This window comes from Solea senegalensis, linkage group LG18 (genome assembly GCF_019176455.1).
Source record: "Solea senegalensis isolate Sse05_10M linkage group LG18, IFAPA_SoseM_1, whole genome shotgun sequence".
NCBI classification, from domain to species: domain Eukaryota; kingdom Metazoa; phylum Chordata; class Actinopteri; order Pleuronectiformes; family Soleidae; genus Solea; species Solea senegalensis.
This window is the reverse complement of record NC_058041.1, coordinates 14386685-14409707: the sequence shown is the minus strand read 5'-3', so window position 1 is coordinate 14409707 and position 23023 is coordinate 14386685. Positions and strand designations below refer to the sequence as shown.

General features: G+C 39.2%; 1 pseudogene; it reads left to right on the top strand.

Moving 5' to 3' along the window:
- LOC122759545 overlaps positions 1–22286 on the top strand; it is a 24735-nt pseudogene extending 2449 nt beyond the window's left edge.
- Positions 22287–23023: the final 737 nt, after the last annotated feature.

Sequence of the window (23023 nt, the reverse complement as noted above, 5' to 3'; positions counted from 1 at the left end):
TGTTTTTCTGCAGAATATCTGAAATTGTTTTCACAACATTGTTCCCTTACGTAACAATGAAATATGAACGACATGGGCACATTTGTAGTGGACAGTCATATAGTATTGCATTAGAGAATAAGGGTGTTTGTCACAGTCTTAATCTTCCACCAATATTGACAAAGATAACGGTTATTTGAGGCAAATTTCTCACTGGTCTGTTTATTCCACAAAGAGTATTTTGACACTATGATGAAAAAAACACGATGTCCTAGCCAGACGTTTTTTTTTTCATTATCACTCAAATCAGCCAAAAATGCCTCTGATTGTTTAAAAACACCCTGCATGTTTGTAGACATGTAAACAAATGATATAATTCTGGAGACAAGATTTATTCATTGCACATATGGACTGAGGAAAAAAAATACCAGGACTAAGGACATCAAAAAGCTGAAGGAAATATTAATTTCAAATGTCTATAAGTTTAATTTGACTGCAATACGATTGTTAACCAATTAACAAAGTGCACTGGACATCAGAGGAATTCAATTTCACCACGACAGTCCTTGTTCTATTACACTGCTGTGGAAACATAATCAGTATAACGTACATTACACGTGTGGTGAGAAAACATTATCCAAGGAAGCTCGAGGATAATAGCACAGATGGAATGGAAACTGGCTCCCTGGTAATTGCATTTTGCTGTCAAACTGTCACATACAACATAACAGACACAGGGCCTACCTACCTCCCATCTCCCTGTGATAGTAGGGATGACAGGCAGCAAGCTAATTTGTCCAACACTCTCACTGGAAGTGTGGAAATGCAGAGGAATGGCCGATTTAAAAAAAAAAAAAAGGCTTCTGTCATCATCAGGTGGATTGGAAAATTACAAACACCGACATTCAAAGACTAGAAACCCTCAGATCAGTCAGCCACTTTGAGGTGTGCAAGCGGAGACAAGAAGCACAACAAAAGGAAGAAAGTTGCTTCTTTTTTTTTTATGATGCCAGAAAATCCAGGCCCCCCTGTTGTTAGTAGTTTCAAGGCAACATCATCACCCTCCCTGTGGACTGCCTTAAAGTGCAATCAGTACATCTGATTTCAGGAAGTCATGGTTTGTTGAGTCAGTTTGAGCTGAGATTCAAACCATTGTCATTAAGTATATCAGCACCACACAACATTTTGAAGTGCTATGAATACTTCTTGCTCCCATCAGCCCCTGTGCTGCTGGTGTAAACAAATATGTGCTCCCCTCAGTCGAGTCTGATAGTTTTGCATGACTTTTGCTTGTTTTCAGATGGACGACGCGGCGTACAAATAATGTTATTGTGGAATCACAAAACAGAATAGCTACGTCGACAGCAAACATTAGCAGAAGTTACACATTCTGAGCTGGCTTTGATGATCACTGATGATCAGTGTGAGAGGCCAAACACCTCGTGTCCATAATGTCCACTCAAACACTAATGGTATAATATGCAAAAGTCAATGGGCGGTTGATCGGTGCATGATCTATGACATGGGGAAACTGTTGAGTCATTTCATCAGGATGACATACTGCAGATAATAATGGGAGGGACGTCAGGGTGTCAATGTTCCGAGGGCACACACACACACACACACAGAGGGAGAGAGGGTTGCACAGTTATTCCTGACAGCCTGACCAAAGCCTTAACCATTAGCAGTTAATATCAACCATAATCTAAATTTAACTACAACTAACTTCACCCTAAACTTAACCAGTTCCTCATAAATGAGATGCTGCCTCATCTGGACCAGGTTATGGTCTCCATGAGGACTACTGGTCCTCACAAGGTCAATGTTTAGACCAGAAAAGATTCTAAAGAGGTAACAAATACAGGCACACACACACACAGTCTGGTTTCCATTACTTTAGAGGACATTCATTTCACTTGCGTTCAATTCCTGGAGACTTAGTCTCACCATAACCATAACTACTGTCTAACCTAACTAACCCTATCCTCATCGTAACCATACAACACGTCTTCACCTTAAAATGTAATCATGTACGTTACAAGGACTAGGACGATAAGTCCCTATAATGTGACAGGTCCTTCAAGGTAACCATCAGATATAGCATGAGTGAGATTTGGCTTAACTCAGCCTGATGGTGGGTGTACACAGAGACAGCCTGTGTTTGTGTTTTGTAACACTTTGTTGTGGAATAACAGTCACTTTTTTTCCCCAAAGAGAAAACAAGGCACCTCTGATAAAAGGTGCACGTGTGCAAGCACAAAGAAAAGGCACACACCCATGCATGCACACACACACACACACACACACACACACAGGGAGAGAGGCAAATAGGAGCTTTTAGTGACTGAGGCAGTCTGCTTTAGCAAGACTATGTGGATGAAATCAGCACTTCAGTGTTAACCTTGAAGTGTTGAGCAGTGCTGTCTGTGGAGTACGTGAGAACCAAAAAGGACTGCAAAACTAATTACTGGAGCTTCAGGCTACAAGTAAAATTACCTCCCTTTCTGCCTCTTTATTTCCAACAGTAACCTTTCATAGTTTATGTTGACAGAATATATATATATATATATATATATATATATATATATATATATATATATATATATATATACATATATATATAAAAAAGCAATGGGGTGAGTATAGGAACAGAGTACATTGATCACTCCATCTCTGACAGAATTTATTTGCCTTACTCGGAGGACGGCTGCTGCCTTTATGAATGACATCCTCGTGAAATAATTCTCACCTTCGTTTCAGCAGGAATTCCATCTTTGTGGTGATCTTTCACAAAACATAACAGTCTGTTCAGACCAAGTCAATATTTAGTAACTCCTCGTAGCCCTTCTGCTGTACAATAGCAGCCCACCAGGGGGACCACACCTTGAGAATCGCTACGGTCGGATAAAGATAAATAAACGGTTGGCCCCTGTGTCAGATTATATGACTATAAAGTCAGTTATTCCTGCTTTGATATATACTGTGACGGACAACACCACCATGAAAAACCTAAAAACATTTCCTCTTTGACAAGTTGCCCCAACAACATCATTCTCCTATACGTGTCACGTTTATATTTGCTCATGCCTTTAACTCTCACAGCAGAGCGCTGTCATCTGGGCTCCAGGTGGTCTGTGTAATGGACTAAATCAGTCGCAGTGGTCTTAAAAAAAGTCAAACCTTCTAGTCATCTTGCTAGAGGACATCTTGAGGCTGATTTAAGTGCTAAATCAGACATTGTAATGTTGTGAGATGCTGATGTGAGTGTTTCGGACTCAAGTCATGAACTCCATGGTCACATGCAAACCCTTGTCTTATTCATTAAAGGGTTCTATGATTTGAAATCCAGAGTCTTGTGTATTATTCATTGGAAGTAGTTGGATAAATTACAACACCATACAACTTAGTTGTCAGTGAAGAGGCTCGGCCTTAACTTAAACCCACTGAGGGGCTGCAGAGAAAAGCAGATATCACGTCGTTGCCTGGTTAAATAACCCAAGTGCTACTGTAACGGGCAGAATCCATAATCAGCTTGTGCATACAGTGTAAATGTTTACTAGTACAACAGTGCATGATGCATGGTCAAGAGTAGCAATACTGGCAAAAACTGTCTGTGATCTTTCATCTAGCAACAACTGGAGCTAGATGAAACAACTGTGTTTGTCTAACAGTGAGAGAAACGGGCAGACATATTCTTCAGACATACTTGGCTTAAAACAGTTGTGTGTTACCATTAAATTCATATTTTTTTTCATACAAGATGACACGTGCTTGGCTAATACCAGTTAATGTGATCCAAATGAATCAGCTGCTGATATTTATGTCACAGAAAATGCCATGAATCTTCCTGACTGAACTTATCAAGAAAACCAGAAGTAAACAGTGAAAGCTCCTGGATACGGTGACACATGCAAATGTCATGTGGTGAAAGTAATCATAGTCCAAAATGGCTGCGATTTATTCCAGCATACTCCATCATTCATTTCTTCTTTTTCAGATTAGATATGCAAAAACCTAAATATCACAGCCTATCAAAGGCCCGCACTTATCTTGTAAGTCTCCCACATCTCCTTGGCAGGAGTTGTCATTCTTAGCCCGGTAGTTGACCCCTGGTTGCCCCTCACTGCTCCGCTCCCTGAGCCTCCCTCAGGTATCTCTTGTCTGTGATTCATATTCTTATCTCTACAGTGCATACAGTCAGGAGGACCACACAGACACAGGTCGCAGGACCAATCATATCCCCACATCTGAGTGAATTATTCAAATTGCCAAGAGCCAAAAGGTGCGTACACCCGCTCCCTCTTTACGCGAGCAGTCACTGTCATTGAACTAGGATAACATTTGTAATTTGTTCTCATATCTGATGTTAGTGTAATGGCTGTTGCAGTGGCCTGATAATGACCAGTTGTCCATCATGTATCGCGCGCCGCTTAAGTTAATGAAATCCCAATAAGCGGCCGCTCGTGGCTCCTAAATGGATTACATAGATCGTATTTATCCCTGTGATTGTAATAAAGTGCATGGACGTGTGGATGTGTTGACACAATGTAGCAAAAAAAAAAAAAAAAAAGAAAAAGAAAGAAAGGAAGGAAGGAAGGGGGACACTGTGTGAACATCACAAATACCAGAGCTAAAGGTAACAGGGTGGAAATCAATTACATGCTTGGTTCACCTAATTGATATCCACCTCAGCATGAAGATAGATAGCACCCTGAGCGATATCACGGAGGAGGCTTTCCTATGAAAAGAGGCTATTTCTTTACACTCACTAAATAATTATGAATGAATACAGCAGATGCTAGCGAAAATAAAAAAAATAAACTTCTGAAACACTATTTTCTATAGTAGTAAACCTTTAAATAAAGGTGTTTGTTTTGATTTGAGTTATGAAAAAAATAAAAAGGTTAATTTCCATCCATGTGTTATTCGCTTTTAAATATACTTGATAGTTCCAGGTGGACTATTCATCCTCAGTTGATAAAGTGCTCTGTGCTGCAGTTACCGTAAATGGTAAATGGATGTCTTCACTGCCAAGTCTATCAGAGAGTAATGCAAACACTGCACAGGCACAGAAACCATACATTTATCTTAAATGAGGTGGATGTTCCCTCAGATTGGACAAGGAGTCTTTTCAAGTCAGCAGCATTATTAATTTTGTGTTTTTTTTATGTATATAATGCTGATGGACATGTCCCACGTTGAACCACAGAGAACAATCTTTTCTGAGGATATAATTATCTGAGCTACAACAACTTGGAACAACGCCCTTCCTGTAAGCTTTTGTGTTTTCGCTGAGCTCCACTTGCATACTGCAGAAATGTCATTTATAATCATTCAGAAAATAAGCAATTGCTATACATTTTTGGAGAGTCATCATTTTGTAGTTTTTTTGGTTAATTGCAATTTTCCATTTCATGGAACACACGTTCAGGTAAAAATGTGTATCATTTTCGTTCGAGCAGAAAGTTGCATCTTGCGTCACTGATCTGCTGTCGCGTGCATGTCACACAGGATACATGTTTGCTGCAGAGCGGCTGCTACATTCAACATAGTCGGCCATAAATAATCTAACGTTTAATACGCCTACGCGCTCAGGACTCTAAAGTATAAAAACCCATGCATTAACGGACCTGCGAAGTGTGCCAAATATTTATGGGTGTGACATTGAAGTGTGCTCAAAAATAATTTTTATGGCCTATGAGCCACACGAGCCATGGAAACATTCCATTTGTACTGAAATCTGCTGACTCAACAGAATCACATGTGACGTAAAGTGACATAGTTTCCAAGTATTTGAGGAGCAGGTGTTGGTGATGGCAAACAGTTTGTTGAAGGTTTGTTGAAATTGCTGTGTTTTTAAAGGGAGGTGCTATGAGGGAGAACTGTAGAGTTGTAATGTAACAAAGCACCAATACTTTCAAAATCCGACTACATTTCTGAAAATAAATTATGCAGTTTTACTCCAATACATTTCCCCTAACTATCTTTGTTACTCATTACTACAAATAACATCAGAAGAGGAAGAGTCGGTAAATGGTCTGTTTTTGTATAGCAACACCATCATTTATGGATCGTGATGCATCAATCAACCTCAAACTTTTTTTTCCAGGATCTTCAACCCTACCTTTAAGTGCAGTAAATGTCACATACTTTAAGACTTTTACTCATTATAAAATTGTAAAAGGGATCTTCAACTTCATCTGTGTACAGTATATAAAATGAACGTAGTCTTAAGCCTTGAACTCCTATTGGATGATACAAGCTTTAAATCACAGTGGTGTCCACTCACATGTGCCATGTTGTTGTCTATTAACCTCGAAATGGGAATAGAATTTAAAAGAAATCCACTGAAGAAGACCTGAAACTAGTGCTCGAGACCATTAACTGCTCAAGAAAACATTTACTGACGTAAATCAAATAAGAAGAAGGTTCATTTCCCCATAGATTTTCATTCGAATGGAGTTGGTTTTGCAAACAACAGTATTGCTCCCTGATGTCTATTCAATAAATAGTTACATCCTGATTAGACTCACCCTGCAAAGTAGAACCTCTACAACCATTTGAATACAACCCTGAGCTTTTGTGCATATACCAACCCCAGGTTACTCATGTTATGCTGTCATGTCATGAAAGAGAATATATCACATTCCAACATATAATGCATCATTTATCCAACAACCTCTATTTGCACATGCATGTGTAGGGAACTCTTGAGTGAAATTTGAAGACGCGTCACCTCAAATCCAACAGGCAGTGCTTGTTGAGCGTGAATATCATACAAAGTTCTTCTCGGAAAATGCTTTCAACTACTCTGTCTCTCTGTTGCATGGGGCAAGGAGACGGTAAGAAGAAGTGTTAGAAGCCCTGACAGGTAAATGGCCAACGAAATCTGGTTCAGAGGCGCGAGCTTAAATGAACCTGTGGGCTGCAAAAAGGTACAATTGCAATATATGATCCCGGCGACTGAGTTTCCTTTCAGAAATGCTGTCAAAGACGGACGATGAAATCAGGGGAGCAGTTAGTGAAATCACGCATGACTAACAAATGATCAAAACACTTCCTCAGCTTCACCCGCCATCTGCGGAAGAGCGTCGGCCATTACGGCTATTCAGTCATGGAGGTATAATTTTGTTATTTTCCTCATGCAGAGGATTCAAAAGTGCAAGCACCAGTGTGAGGTTCTAAAGCCAAACACTCATTCACTCTCAAATTGTATAAGTGCTGTGACTTTGACTGAAAAAAAGGCTGAATGTGCAGCTTTTCTCACAGATAAGCAGTTTCTCTGCTCCAAAGCTCAAAGTTGTCCTGAAATGTCTACTTAGAGGAGGTGAGTGAGCGATAGAGTCTCATTAGTTTTTAAATGATACTTTACAGTCGATGACAAAACAGCGAAGGGAAGTGTTTATTCTGGTAGAAGGTCTGAAACTAAGATTTTTAATAATACATGCTAAAATAATAAGAAGAATAAGTCAGTTTCCGAAACAGTGTGAGTAAAAAACCGAGGGGAAACCAGACACCGACCTCAACTCTCTTGAGATCAACCACATGCCTGTTGGGTCTTATAATAATCGCTAAGCTACTGGATAAACACTGCACTGGCTGGTGTTGAAGATGAACAGCGACCACTCTTATGAGGTTTACAGCTTTGTTGGCACTTTCCTAATCCATGCCAAATACAGACATTATTATTCACACCCACAACATATGTCAAAGGATCTGTTGTAGGAGGGAATGAAATAAGGTATGTGAGCCATTTAACAATGACTTGTTTGTTTGTTTGTTTTTGGTGGGGATTTTTGTATTAACTGCTGATAAAATGTGATCTGATCTCCAGTTTAAGGTCCAGTGTGTAACATTAAGGAGGGTTTATTGGCAGAAATGGAATATATACAACCCGTGTGTATGTTCAGGCATATAGACACTTTAAAATAAACATTCTTCAGCTTTAATAGTTTAAAGTCAGAATTCTGACTTTATTCTCAGAATTTACTTTAAACTCTGAATTCTTACTTCATTCTCACAATTCTGACTTTAAAGTCAGAATTATGACTTTATTCTCAGAATTTACTTTAAACTCTGAATTCTTACTTCATTCTCACAATTCTGACTTTAAAGTCAGAATTCTGACTTTATTTACAGAATTCTGACTTTAGAATTTACTTTAAACTCTGAATTCTTACTTCATTCTCAGAATTCTGACTTAAACTCTGAATGTCTGACTTTATTCACTTAATTCTGAGCATAAAGTCAGAATTCTGACTTTATTCTCAGAATTTTTGAATTTAAAACTCAAAATTCTGACTACTCACAATTCTGACTTGAGTTTTAAAGTCAGAACTGAAATATTGTTTTTCCTGTGTGGCCCTAATCCTCTTCCGTACCTAAGTGAGCAGTTTATTGGGCTGAAAATATAGTGAAAAGTTTAGGCTCTAGACTTTTGGCTTTTTTTGGGGGGATTTGCTTTGCAGAGTTGCTGATAATGCAGTAGCAATTTTACCACTAAAGGGACGAGAATGCAGAGCAGCTTAATACAGGAGCCACCACTGTCTAAATGTCTAGTGTTCTAAGCTGCTGGACAGAAATAAGACTGAGGCCAAGTGGCCATGAATTAGCCTGAAGTAGCAGCAACTGATCCAAAGATGTTTTCAAATGTCTCCATTTCTGCCCGTCCTGCTTCAGAGTTGCACAAGCTATGGCGCCATCAGCCTTTCCAAAAATCTTCATTGCAGAGTCGTGTGGTTGGCATGTTACACAGTAGCAGGCACAAAGGGCAGCAGATGCAATGAAAACAAAACAGTAGTCGCAAGACAACACAGCAGGGCTTTTAGTTGATCCTCAGCTGGAAGAGAGTCCTCCTGACATTCTACTGAACGATCCATTGATAAAGCTGAATATTAATTCCCCCCTCACTGGTGCTGAGCTGCCCAGAGGCAGTGACGAATCCTGGAATTTAGGACACTTCCTCTATCTTAGGTTTCTCTGTTGGGATGAGAATTTCACGTTGGTGTCCTTTTTATGCCAAGAATGTGTTTGTGTTTTCTATCGGCTGTCACGCCGCTCTTTTGCTAAACATATTTTTGGAAAGAGGTAGCTTCCTGTGTAGGTAGATGTTAACCAGCTCCAGTGATTCATTAAAGCCTGTAGCTGGAACTCTGCAATTCTTTTTATAGCTCATTGAGAATTCTGCATTGTGCCTTTGGAGTCATCTCAGCCGGACGCCCCCTCCTTGGGAGGTTAGCTACTGAACTAAATCATCCCCATTTAGAGACTACTTGTTTACTGTGGACTGATGAATATTTAAACTCTCCAAATCGTGTTGTTACCCTTTTCAGCTTTATGCAAATCATCAATTCTTAATTGCTAGTCCTCTGAGACCTCTTTTTTTGTGTGTGGAGCATGCTTCACATCAGCAGATGCTTCTTATTAATGACAGACTTAAAATGTGCTTTTATTAACGTACAAAGCCTTTTCTTTTAAGTCACAATTATTAACAGCAGCATACAATGTAGTGGCTAAGCAGTTCATTAATCCAGTGATTTTGACTAATACTATTGTAATTAATCGCGTTACAGTGTGAAACGTAGACTAGTAATTTGTGCTTTTCCTCATTCCTCACCGGTAATTCACCTGCATTAGTCACCCACTGTTTTTTATTTTAATTTATTACAATCTGTGGAATACACCTGTGTAAGAATTCTGTGCCACTGCACTTTTTCATGTTTAAACTCCATGGTGAAAGGCATATATCAAAAATATTTACATATATATCAAAAATATTGACATATCTATATATGTAAATTTTTGATAATTCTTTGTATACTTTTATATCTTATTCTACTGCTTATTGTATTTTGCGTTTGTATTTTTTTATATTAATACATTTTATTTTACTGCTCATTTTATTGCTTATTCTATTCCTATTTTGTACTTGTCAAGCTGTCTACCCCTGACCTTATTTGCTGCTGTAACAAGTAAATATGCCTGGGGTGGGATCAATAAAGTCTAATCTTGCTTCCTATACTTTACTTTCAGTTCAAAAACAAGCATAAATTAAATTAATTGCATTTTCTTTTTCTCGTTTTCCCTTCAGTTGAAAATATGTTTTCCTTATTGTTACTGCATAAATTATGACATTTGTTTGCACTTCTTAACCAAATAATTAACTTACTTTTTGTTTGTGTGTGTGAATGCTCACATGCACGCCACAGGGATTAGTGTTTTATGTGAGCAGTCTTCCGCTGAGGTTATAAATAAACTATAACCTCAGAGGTTGTGTATGACTTTCACAACCGTAGAAAACTTTACACATCTCTAACTATGATGAGGCTAAAGAACAACTTTCTCCAGCTTTGGGGTTCTCTACTTAAAACTCAGAGAAAACTTTCAAGATTGAAATGATTTATTTTTTTAATTAAAGTATTGGGTATTAGTCAAAAGTATTTGGCACCTGTTGTTAAAATTCAACATTTTTAGAGGTGGGAAGACACTACTTTACGTGGACACATGTGACTTGAGATTCTAGCTTGGCCAGCAGCATAAAAAAAAAAGAAAGACTAGACACAATCTATAATTAAAACACAGACGTGAGGTCTTATTTTAAGTTGTCATATTGAACAGAATTTTAATCAGTATTTTAAACAGTGGGGCTACAATTTTCTATATGATGGAGTCAGTGTGAGATTTGCTGATACCCTCTGTGTGACATTCAGCTGTTACCATGGCTGTCATGGTTGTCATGCCTGTCACTCTACACACTGATATAAAATAAAAATAGATATGGTAAAGCACACATAGTCAGGCTCACCCATGCAGCCAATGTGACCGTGGAAGAACAAAGCAATATGTGAGTTTTTAAATGTTTGGTTTTGTTTTCCTTTGGTCCAGAAATTGTCTCCTGAATCCTGGATCCTGAAATGTTGGCTTGTTTTCTCATACAGGAAGAGCTTTAATGGCAGAACACGTAGTTAAACGTCAATGAGCAGGTCCAATAGTGACAAATACACACACACACACAAAAAACAAAAACAAAAATCCTCATGGGGATGTTATTACAGAGACGGTGAAGTGGATTATGTCATTAAAAGAGATTTATATGGATTCAAAGAGTGGTGGAAATGTTTTAGTCAAAAAAAATACACAACATTAGATCATGCAGAAATGAAATAAATGTCTTAAAAATATCAAGTCAATGTCAAAATTACAAAGAAACTACCAAAAACCTGTGTCATTAGGTATTTATACGACGACAGGGGACATTTAAAACTTATGGTTCGAACCAGTAATTTGTCTGCTCAGCCAAGACACACACACACACACGCAGCAGGCGACCTAAGACAAGTCTCAGAGGCAACGTTGTCACACTCTGCAGCAACCACACTTGATGATTTTACAGAGAGATTCTCAGGAAAAATCCCGGACCTCGTGGACTGCAAGTTTATCACAGTAGCAGTGAGCACCTAGAGGGAATGTGTTTTGGGATTAGAACATCACACGGACGTTCTTCTGAAGCAGCCAAGAAGAGCAGCCAGTGACTGGCTGAAAAGAAACAAAGACACCAGCTGGAGAGTAAAATATGACTATAACTACTCGGGATAACAAATTGAGGGCACAGCCACGTTATTACTGTCATTAACCTTCCTACTTTACTATCACAAAACATCACTTTCTCTACAGTCAGTAAACTAACTTTTTGAATTGTATCACATTAGCATGTTTAGCTTTGTGCACAGCATGAATACTTTCAACTTTCGCATTTTCATAGTTACAAAAATCATTATTAATGTAATCTCCACTATAATCCAATTGTTGCTTATACGTTTAAATTTAAGGGCACGTGCAGACTTATCATGTTCAGTCCAAAAACAAAACAATATCAGAGTTCAACAAGCATCCTTAACCATCTTCAACAAAGCCTCAAGATGAGAAAACGCTGTTTTCAAAAATATACACCCAACCACATTTTTGCACACGTTTCAAAAACATACGTAATGCTCAACATCTGCGATGCATCACTGATCAGAGGGTTTGTAGCGACAGCGTTAAAAGAATAATGCAACCTGCAGTAAGGACAGGCAGAGCTCATTTGCATGAGCCGGAGACACGGGATTGTGTGTAACGGCTGTGCTGTGCGCATGTATACAGTATATCACCGCCTGACTGTGTGTACGCGCGAGTGTGCGCGTGCGTGGGCACACACACAAGAGCGTGTCCACTAATCACATCCAGCCGGGGCGACAAAAAAAAGCACCAGCGCAGGCTGCAGGAGAGGAGAGAGGAGCGAAGCTGAGGTTGCAAGCTGTACTAAATTTCACCTTTTGGAGTGTGGATTTGAAAACTGTCGAGTCTGAATCATTGACAAGGACAAGAAGCTTGTTCCAGAGGCAGGAGGCCCTGTCTGTTTTCTGTCTGATCTATAGATTTCCTTGCAGTCCCGCAACCTGAGAATGAACTGTACAGTTGAGCTATACACGGAGCGAGTCAATAAGTCATATAGTGTAGTGTGGAGGAGAAGAGCCTGGTGATATCTAGAAAACACACAGACAGAGGAAGAGGGCTTTATATTCTAGTTTGCATGCATGCATACAATGGACACTGACATTTAATCATACGTGTGTGTTTGTGTACATGCGTGTGCACAAAAGAGCCCCCTCGGAGGCAGGCACATCAATTTCTCCACAGCGATAAATTACACGGCACTCAGTGCCTTTCCTCAATGAGTTGACACCGTTGCATTTTACTACCTTTTGCATCTTAAGTCTCCCATGCACGTCTTGTTTTGGTGCTGAAGTGGAAAATAGAGTTGTTTAGGTTTCCCCCCACACAATCACGTTAGCACTGTAGGTCTCATATTCTGAAATTGTGATATTCAGATATTGAATTGTCATTTGTTTATTTTACACTTAATCGTTCAAGTCTTGAAGTATTTATTTGTCTGAGGAATTCAATCAAAGGCAGCGCTGCAGGCACAGAAATGCTGTCTTTGGGGACCGACGCCTGGTAACAATGAACGATGTGAGATGTGAGGAAGCTGGAGTAGAAAACTAAATTTACCATAAAGTCTAATAACTCCTGTCATTTAAAAGCAATTATAACTTTAGATAGTTTTATTGGTAGAACAAAATAGCAAGATCCTTTCAACACATGTGCACACACACAAACACACACACATTCAGCTTCTTTTTTTCTTTTTTTTTTCCCTTCATGTCTGGTCTTTAGAAAAGGTTTTCAATGCACAAGGTTGATGTGATTTCTTACACGCTACTACAATTTGCTCCAAACCTTCAGCACTCATTTGAATGTTTTGAACAAGGACACCCAAATGAAATGCCATTGTGATTTGATCTCTAATGGACACTCACTTAAAAGCAAGACTGCAGTTCCCCGAGTCAAAGCAGGTGACGAGGCGTTTGCCATCAGGGCCTGGAATAAAGCCCTGGAATGAATTGATCTGATCTGACACGGCCACACTTGACCTGTTGAGATCGCTGCTTAAAATGCATTTTTTTTTTTTTCTTTATACAAAAGATAGGAAAGATTGTTACTCAAGGCAAAGTGATTGACTGGCTTCAGTCTAGCTGATACTGAGCAGTGGCATATAAATAGCACGCTACTTTTCAGGGTCTTTCATATTTGATATCGACACATTTCAAGCTTTTCAAGTCATTTACAGCTGCTTTAGTTCGACTTAATGTCGAGTCCGTGGAGAAATGACATGGCGTGAAATGACACGTGAAAGGCGAAGGGTGTAGTAATCACATGTAGAGTAATTTGTGTGTATGCCTTTTGGTGATAGCAAAGCAGCTGGAGAGCCCAAATGTAACCATTTTGCTCACATTTGACTGGAGGGAGTATGAGGGGATGCTTATCCTCACTCTGAGCATCAAATTGTGTGTTTAATGAAGTCAAGGAGAAGAAGACTATATGAGCAATAACGCAATTGACTGAAAAGAAGTGACGGCGGGTGAAACTGCGATATAAAGGGTAAGATAAATTTGGTGTAATTAACAGCGGCATCTTTGAACTGGAATAATTGCTGGGTGCAATGTAAACAATGAGCCAGAAGTACGTAAATGTGAAACGTGCCTCAGTCTGCTAATGATACAAATGCCTCCTTAAATAGGCTGTCAGTACCACTAACGTGAAATAAATATCAAAGCAGGTCACCTAATCTGACAGAGTGTAGTAACATCTGGATAAAAATAGACGACTGTGGTTAATAATTTATCAAATTCAGATGCACACTCTTGTTTACAGAGATGCAGGTTCACCTCACTCTCCACGGCAGTGTTTGTGCTTGTCGGCAGTGTCTGACATTCATCCTTTTAACTCCCACTGTCCAATGGACACTGTTGCTTGTGGACTATGTATGCAGATTTATTTATTTATTTTTAAACATGTAGTTGAATAACAGGCTAAAGAGTTTAGAAAATGATATAGCACTTTTCTAATATCACACTATTATGAACAATTATGAATATGCTATTTTTATTATGTTGCTGTTGTCTGAGTTGCATGGGAATGTCCCAGGAATGGGTAGACCAAATAACAATGATTGCCTAATTTTCCACATATTTTTAAACCCTTTGTATAGGGTCCACCAATGATGCCTTTTTTTGTTTTATGAGATGTTGTAAATATGTTTGGAAATAAAATAAGAGTACTTCAATTTGCTATATATTGTTTTCTTTAATATATTCTGATGAGAAGTATTTTTTCAGGTATATTATATAGGGGTAAAATATACCCAGCACTAGTGATGGTGTTACAAAAATGAATGTTAGCGTGTCTTGCCCAAGTACACATTGGCATGTAGACTAGAGGAGCCGGGAATCAAACCCACAACCTTCACACACACACAACTGTTGCCCATTAAATAATGTGTTTAATGTAATAACGTATTTGCTTTGAATAAGCAATGTGTACTTGTGAAAAAACTTGAAAAAACAAAAAAAATGAGCAGTCTATGTGGTGTTTTACTGGGTTGCGGGCTGCATTGCAGATTCATGTGCGGCCTCATGCTTGCATGCTTCTACCCTTGCTGTTGCACACTTGCGCAATCATCAATAAAGTTGTGAGTGTCCGTGAAGACAGCAAGACCCTTTTCACGTGGAGCTGTGTGTGGCTTTTGATGCGGTTCTGTCTGCACACACACAGAATAATGTCTCTTCCACAGTCTAGTCTGAGTATCTGTAACTTAATTAGTTTTTACTTTGAAAAAAAACCCAAACATCTTGCTCCTGATCCCCATGTATTTATTTATTTATTTATTTTGGGTGTATTAGCAAACATCCACAGATGAGCAGCAAGGCAGTCAGCTTATGCTTCCACAACCAGCTCAGCTGAGTCACCGTCTTTAAGCGCACACTTTGTGTTTTTGATGATATAACCTATAATTACTGCAGGGATGAATCTGAGTTTAGTGCTACACGCATTGCAGCTGAACCTAGTGAAATCAGGACTTTGTGTGTGAAGAGGTAAAGTGAGTAGATTTCTTTAGGCAGGCCCGCATAGCCTTGAACACTGCCTGAAACCATGGCAATGCTACAGTGCAAAGGAGAGACAGTGATTTCAGATTTATCCAGATAAACTGACACGGGCAGTGGTTTCAAACGCTTCCATCTCTCTCTCTCTCACACACACACACACACACACACAAACACACAGAGGTACAGACATGGGTCAATTTGGGGTTGGTAAGGAGGGAGAGTGCCAGCTTTGAGAATCTAAAAGTCAGGAGGTGCAGGCAGTTTGGTTGGATGCATCAAAGAATCGCTGTAAAGTGTCCGTGTCCTGCAAATACATCTTCCCTTGACGCAAAAACATGCAGAAAATTCCTGCCCCTTTATTTAAAATGCTGTGTGAGGGAGATAAAGAGAGAGGGAGCGAGAGAGAAGGGGTAAGACGGTTACTAAACCAGGAGTATTTGTGCACAGCATTTCATGAAACTGTGATCAAAACAGTGAAAATGTCACTTCTCTGCATATCAGTGGAACAGGTGGTGTGATACCAGAGTGTTTACATGTATATTCTGCACAAACAAAACACTTTTTGAATCATTCGAATTTGGCGTCAACATGGCGTACTGTACTTTAAATTGTGAAAATCTTTATCACTGATATTCTCTTTTGTCTATCTGACACCAGTGAGTCAGTTAGGCCCAAGCAAACACATGATCAACTGTTCCATAAGATCCCTTATCAATTACAGGCAACAAATTAAGTCAATCAGAAAATGACCTCAAAGAGACTCATGTCAGGGTCAATATTTGTCCACATGAAGTTTTGAGAAGCATTTATTCATGTGAAAAACAAGCTGGCTGTTTGCTTTCACTCCGACAACATCTCCTTCTCTAAGTGTGCGTTTCTCTGAGTAAAGCTGTGCCATAATGAAAAGACAGAGAGAGAGAGCAGAGGAGCACAAATACTCTACAGAGAAACACACCAAAGTGAAATAAAACGATTTCAGGCCAGAATTAATTCTGCAGGAAACACTGAGCTCGGTGAGATTAATGTGTGAATGTTTCACGGAGGCGTCGAGGTGTGCCGTGGTACGTGGAAGAGTTTTCTAGTGTATGAGGACATGTGCACAGCATGAGACTGATACGAGATAGCGGTGTTGGTATCGGTGCATCCCTCCCACATTATAAAGTAGGCAACACATTGGCCCGCAACCCACACTATCACTAATGATGCATTAGACCAGGCTAGACTACAAATGACAAGTGTAGACCTGCTACACCTGGTGGACACTCACCCGGCAAGGGCAACATGACATGGAAACACGGGCTTTACTGAGAAACACAGACAGTCCTGAGGAACTGACAGGTGAATGACAGTGAATGACATTTATTTATATGTTATATAAGCTACACTCTACAGTTTCTGTGGGTCGACTGGTGGGTGGTAATTGGTGGGGATCTTTGTAGTCCAGAGAATTACTTAATAGAGAGTCATACAGTTTAGCAAGGGATTAGAAGTACAGGTCAGGGTTCGATTTATAATCTTTTGGCCTTTGACACTTCATGAGATGTTTGGTTTTTAGTTATTTTACTTATTTTAATTTGAATAAAATCTATTGTTTTTTATTGTATGGCTGCTATTTCTTATTGTGTTTTTATGATTCTAATTTATCTTAAGCTGTTTTATCTCATTTTTGAACCTTTTACTTATTATGCCTTTTATTATTCTGTACAGCACTTTGGTCCACCGTGGTTTGTTTAAAGTGCTTAACAAATAAAGTTGGATTGGATTGGATTGGATTGGATCGGAAGTAAAATTACACTGAAATGCACTAAAAACGGCATTGTTTGTGCGCACGTACACGTGTCTCTAATATCAGCAGGGACAATCTGACAGTCCCCACCGTCCATACACAAACCTACGCCCCTTGGTTTCCCCTTGGTTTTTGGTTATATTTTAACAACCTCCACAGACGTACAATTTGACTGCCTTCATGGGAGCCCGACCCACGTAATTCAAACACTGGTACAGGTGTGATGTGATGATATGATATTAAAGGAGATGAAGGCGTGCATCACACGGGTGTGATTTAGACTTGAGAGCAGAGTTCCTCTTTAATTGTCTAGACAGTGATGACCGGCGAGATTCAAATTTGTGCTGCCAGTGTCGTAATGACTATGTTTTTTTTATTTTTTATTATCATTATTATTTCTTATAAAACTGTCCAAGTAGAAAGTCAGAGCTGCAGCTGCAGTGCAGTTCTCTCGAGAAATGGACTCATGTGGACTCATATGACACTGGCCTGAATCTAACGTGACATGTGTTTATATTTAAAAGTTAGACATTTCGGCGAGTCCTAAATGTGAGCATATTGAAACACTGAGGGCGGAGATCAGCCCAATTTAACCTCTGATTACGCTAACTATGTAAAAGTCAAATCACTGAACAACACGGAGGGCAGCCCTGATACTAGAGCTGAAGTCATGCATCAGCCGATTAAACAATTAGTCATTTAACATGATCAATATTCACCAGCAGTTCTGATTTGACTAATGTTGATTGACGCATTATGCATGTACTATTTCCCAGTTACAGATTCCTTAAATGTGATATACTGCTGTTATATCTTTCTCTTTTTGCGTTTCAGAATGTGGGTTATAATAGATTAACCAATACATAGATCAATCATGTCGGTGAGACTGAGGCACCCGACATAAAAACAAATGGGGTTTGTGACATTGCTTCTGACTTTCCACCCACGCTCATTAGTTACCCACACGTCTGAGCTCCGGAGACTAATAAGATGCAGACACATCTGCAGAAATCTGACCGATCTGCTGCTGAATATTTCAGCATGTCCTTCGGGTCATAACCAAATTAAGGCCGTCACTTAAGTCGGGTAATGGTCTCATTTAAAGCAAACCGCGATTCGGCACTTCCAGAGCACCGCATCTGCACATGCTCACTGCGAACACTTTCCAACTTTATCAGCGCGGCAAAGAAGAAAGAGCCTTCAGGATGTGTGATGGTTTCAGTTCACTACATCTAATTGAAAAGTGCTTTCTTGATAAGAGTTAAAAAGGTGAAGGTCCCGTTTTAGGAGTGAGGACGACTTCATTAATGTGATGAATGTTCTTCTGTTCAGTCACCTTGTTTACTGCCGCCTAAATAATACAGTATTGTCCTTTTTGTTGGGACATTCCCACACAAACACACTGCGTTAAGTTGGTAGTACTTCAAAAACAAATGTAATCTGCGAGTAAAACAGGTTTCTGTGTCTTAACACAAGTTATAACAACAAGGGATGCAACTCGCTGATAAATCAGTATTGAATTCATCGATTTATCATTGCAGCTATAATAACAACAGGGCAGTATTGATGTAAATAAGTCACGCAAGGCTATTTCTGCATTGTCTTTAAACAATTCAGTGTGTCTTATCTAAATCTAACGACACACTTGTAACCTACATGTTTTCACAGTTTAAAATCTGAAAGTCTTGTCTACGTGCTCCCCAGTTCGTCTTTCATCTCGTGTTTAAAAGAGAACCTTCCAGGTGTTTATTGCCATGTGGTGCAGACGACTCACAGTGTGAACTCAGCAAACTGCCACACACATTTGCCGTTTCTTTTCCAGACAACAAAGATTTTTTTTTTTGTTTGTATCGTAAAGCAAAAGGGGGGCTTTTGAGATGATTACATGCTTTTATTTCTTCCTTCCAGCTACAAATTGGAATTAAATGATTTCTCATGGTGATAGATTTAAAAAAATAAAAAATAAAAAATAACATTGCTTACTGCCTGCTGGGTGAGTTCCTTGTTTTATCTCTCATTTCAAACACCATGCCTTGCAACTGAGCTGGGTTGAAAGAACAACATTCAGTTTTACTATTAATGCCACAATAGAAAGTCCAGGACAATGGCCCCTGGCTGCTGGGGACTGGACTCAATGTCATGCAGCCATTACATTCACACCGAAATGGAACTGGAACCACATTTAAAAGTGAATAGGCTCTCTCTAAACATTGTTTCTAAGGTGCTGCGCTTTTTTAGCTGTTTCCATACTTACATCTATCATGCTGTCTCACATGTAACTTAAAGGAATATTTTTAGCTTTTATGAAGTGTATAACAGCCAGAGGCTCAAGCTCATTGAAAGGAGAAACTAGTTTTGGTAAGTCTACACTATTTTCAGAATATGTTCACTGCTTTATCTCAACATAAGACAGTTCTGTCTGACTGGAAGCTGAAGTTTATAAACCTCCACTAAAGTCCATGGAGAAAATCAGTGTTTTTGGTTGTCAGAGTGATGCAGGGGCTGCATACAAGTCTCCTGCTGCCTTGTTTGGTAAGATTGTGCCACATATAGGTCAGGGTTTTGTTTTTTTGAAGTCTGGTCTGTACCCTGTGTCTTCTCAACCCATGAGACAATGGCGGCTTGCTCATTGTCCAAACAGAAAGCAAAAGGTATAGAATATATATATATATATATATATATATATATATATATATATATATATATATATATATATATATATATATATATCATATATATAATCTATACCTTTTGATTTGAATTGTTGATCCATTGCTGCCTCGATCAGTGAGTTCACGATGTATTATGTGATTTCTGAAATCCTCTGTTTTCACATAACCAATGCCTTTAATATTTTTTTTTCCCCCCCTGTAAACAATGTTCAATTCCTTAATAAAACATTGCATCCCAAAATTCATTCCCAGTGAAATCTCAGAAGTTCTCATTATCTTTTGTCGTGTAAGACGCTTCAGTAGATTCACTATTCTCTCTTGTTTGCCTGCACTTTTTTCCTGATTTCTGCAGCTGAGGCTCCAACCCCAGGAGGGAGGTGCACACTGTGTCTGGTGTGTTTATTCATCTAAAAAATGATTTTAATGTGTGTGCGTATTTTTGGCTGTCTGTTGCGGTGTGTTTCTGGTCATTAAGTCTCGCTTTTAACAGTGGATGTGACGTGTTCCAAATGTCCTGCCAGCAAAGTGAATATGTTTGTGTCAAAATAATATGAAGTTATTTTTTGAAAGAGGCAATTAATTCAAAATGAAATCAATCTTGAAAAGGCCATGATTTCAAATAAAAATAGGTCCCGTGTACTTTCAAATGAATGAAAACAGTCAAGTATTCAGACTAGAGCTGAAATTACTGAATTAATTGACAACTATTTTGATAATCGAATAATCGGTTTGAAGCTTTTTTCATGATTAAAACAATATTTGCGATTGTTTAAGCTCCTTAAATGTGAGTATTTTCTTCATTTCTTTGCTCTGGATAACAAAGAAATCATTCAAAGTCAATGATTTTGGTTTGTGGACAAAACAAGACATTTGAGGACATCATCATTTGTCGGTAACTTATATTAACTAACAAATTGGTCTGTGACCAATGTTAGATGGGTTTACGCCATGCTAAATAATCCTAGCAGCACCACAGAACTCTCTGTCTCTCTGTCTTTTCAGTATAACGGTGTTTAGATCATGTCGTTTGTTTGTATTTCACGCACATATTTGCTAATGCACATAACGTGAACCACTTGAACTCTGTTTAAATGGAAACAGTGTTGAATTCCTCAAATATTCTACACTGACATTTTGCGTTACATGTACAAGACCTCACATGGGTCTGTGTTTGTGTAGGTGAGCAGACCCTCCCCACATTAGTGGGTAACATGGCTGTTTAAGTAGGGTTTGTTCCCCCCCCTGTGCTCAGGTGGGTGAGAACATCCTCCCTCATCTGAACATGTGGCTATAGCTCCGATTTCTGAAACATTCCAATTGTTTCCTTCAGCTGTGAGAGCGATCAACAACATCAACAACTGTCAGAGGGACGCCGTCTTCATGTCACTGTCACCGTTCACAGGGTTTTATATGAACGTTTATTGCTTCCTTTGTATTTCCTAATGTGTCACACACTAGACCTAACAGAGAGGAGTCTTTAAAGGTCATCAGAGAGGCCTCAGAGCCGTTAAACTGTCATTATGCTTTTGCACTTATATGACATGGCCATTGTTCACTGACCCTGGAAACAATGTGTAAGTTGAACTTTTCATTTGATACAGTTTAGGTGTTATTTTACAGCTCTAGTTCTCTGAATACGGTACGTCCTTGTGTTTCATGTCCTGTTCACAGACTTGTTTTGACGGATGAACGTTTACCTCACTCTCACACCCAGATGATGCTAAGAAGGATGACAGCTCTGATGAGGAGCATCTTCCACACATCACAGAGTAAAGGTATGTTATCAGTCAGACTATAATCTCTCTACAGTTAATAACTCATAACTGACAGGAAAATGTCTGTACTTCAGGTGAATCCTGGCTAGGTTTTACACAGCTGGACTAAAGTATCCAAATGTTACACTTTAAATGTACAATATTATTTTCTTGTGTTATTTTGTCTAGTTTCATGCAGATCAGAGGGATAGAGAGTCACAAACATCAGAATGTGTTCAGACTAGTGCTGAAAACCAAAGGAGGTAAAAATGTGTGCGTCTTTACATTTGAAATATGTCCTTTCACTCTATCGCTCGACACATCTATTATATTACTGTTTTGTATGTAAGGGATATTTGTTGACATGCTCACTCAATGTCACCCAATGCTATGTGATTTGTAATTACAGTTTCAGAATGCTGTGAAAGAAGAGAAGACCAAAACCTTCATCCCTGAGCTACACGCAAGGACTGTGCAGGGGACTCGACACTGGGGTCGGGACAACGTCAACGTCAGAGCCTTTGACCCGGTGACCCCAGACAGCCTGCTTTACTGTAGCTCCACCCATCCCTGCACCGATGCAGACACAAGTCAGGAGAGGTCTGAGTAAGTGACAGACATTTGACCGTCTTTACTGCAGCATATCAACAACAATCACACACTGAGTTGATTCTGATATGAAACGAGACTGTTCCACTCAATAAACCACTGAATGATGGCGCCTATATATTTATATGTGACAGCATTGAGATGATTACAGCACGTGTAGCTGTTCATCTTTCATTAGTTATTTCCTCTTCAGTTTCAACACAAGTAAATTAGTGTAAAATGATTCTTAAATACGGAGAAAAATTAGCATAAAATAAAGGATCAGCAACTATACAAACTAGAGCCTTATATATTGACCCGGTATTGTCTGAATGCGCAAAAACCTTCTGGGAGCAGTGTGGTTGTATGCTTACACAGTTGGAACCTGGTCTTAGATTTTCCTCTCCTGGCCTGTAGTCATGTCGCTATACAGTTGGCACAAGAGCACCATTTTACCCCTGACACAGCAGCAGAAGGTGGGTTATCATCCCTGCACTGATGCATCATCAGGGCATCCAAAACTAGACCTGCTTTTGTCTCCAGCAGCTGAGCTGTTAGATCTCTGTGCTCCTCCAGAGTCATCTTCTCCACAAGTCTACGAACATAAAACGCAAAGTGTTTGTTTCATAAAATGTGTGTTTGGTTGATAAAATGACAGTGGACTGCATGTTATAAAATTAGGCAATTAAATAAAAGTATGGAGCATAATTAGTCCGTGCATAAATATTAGTCATTCTCCCTCCTGGTTTTCATATAATT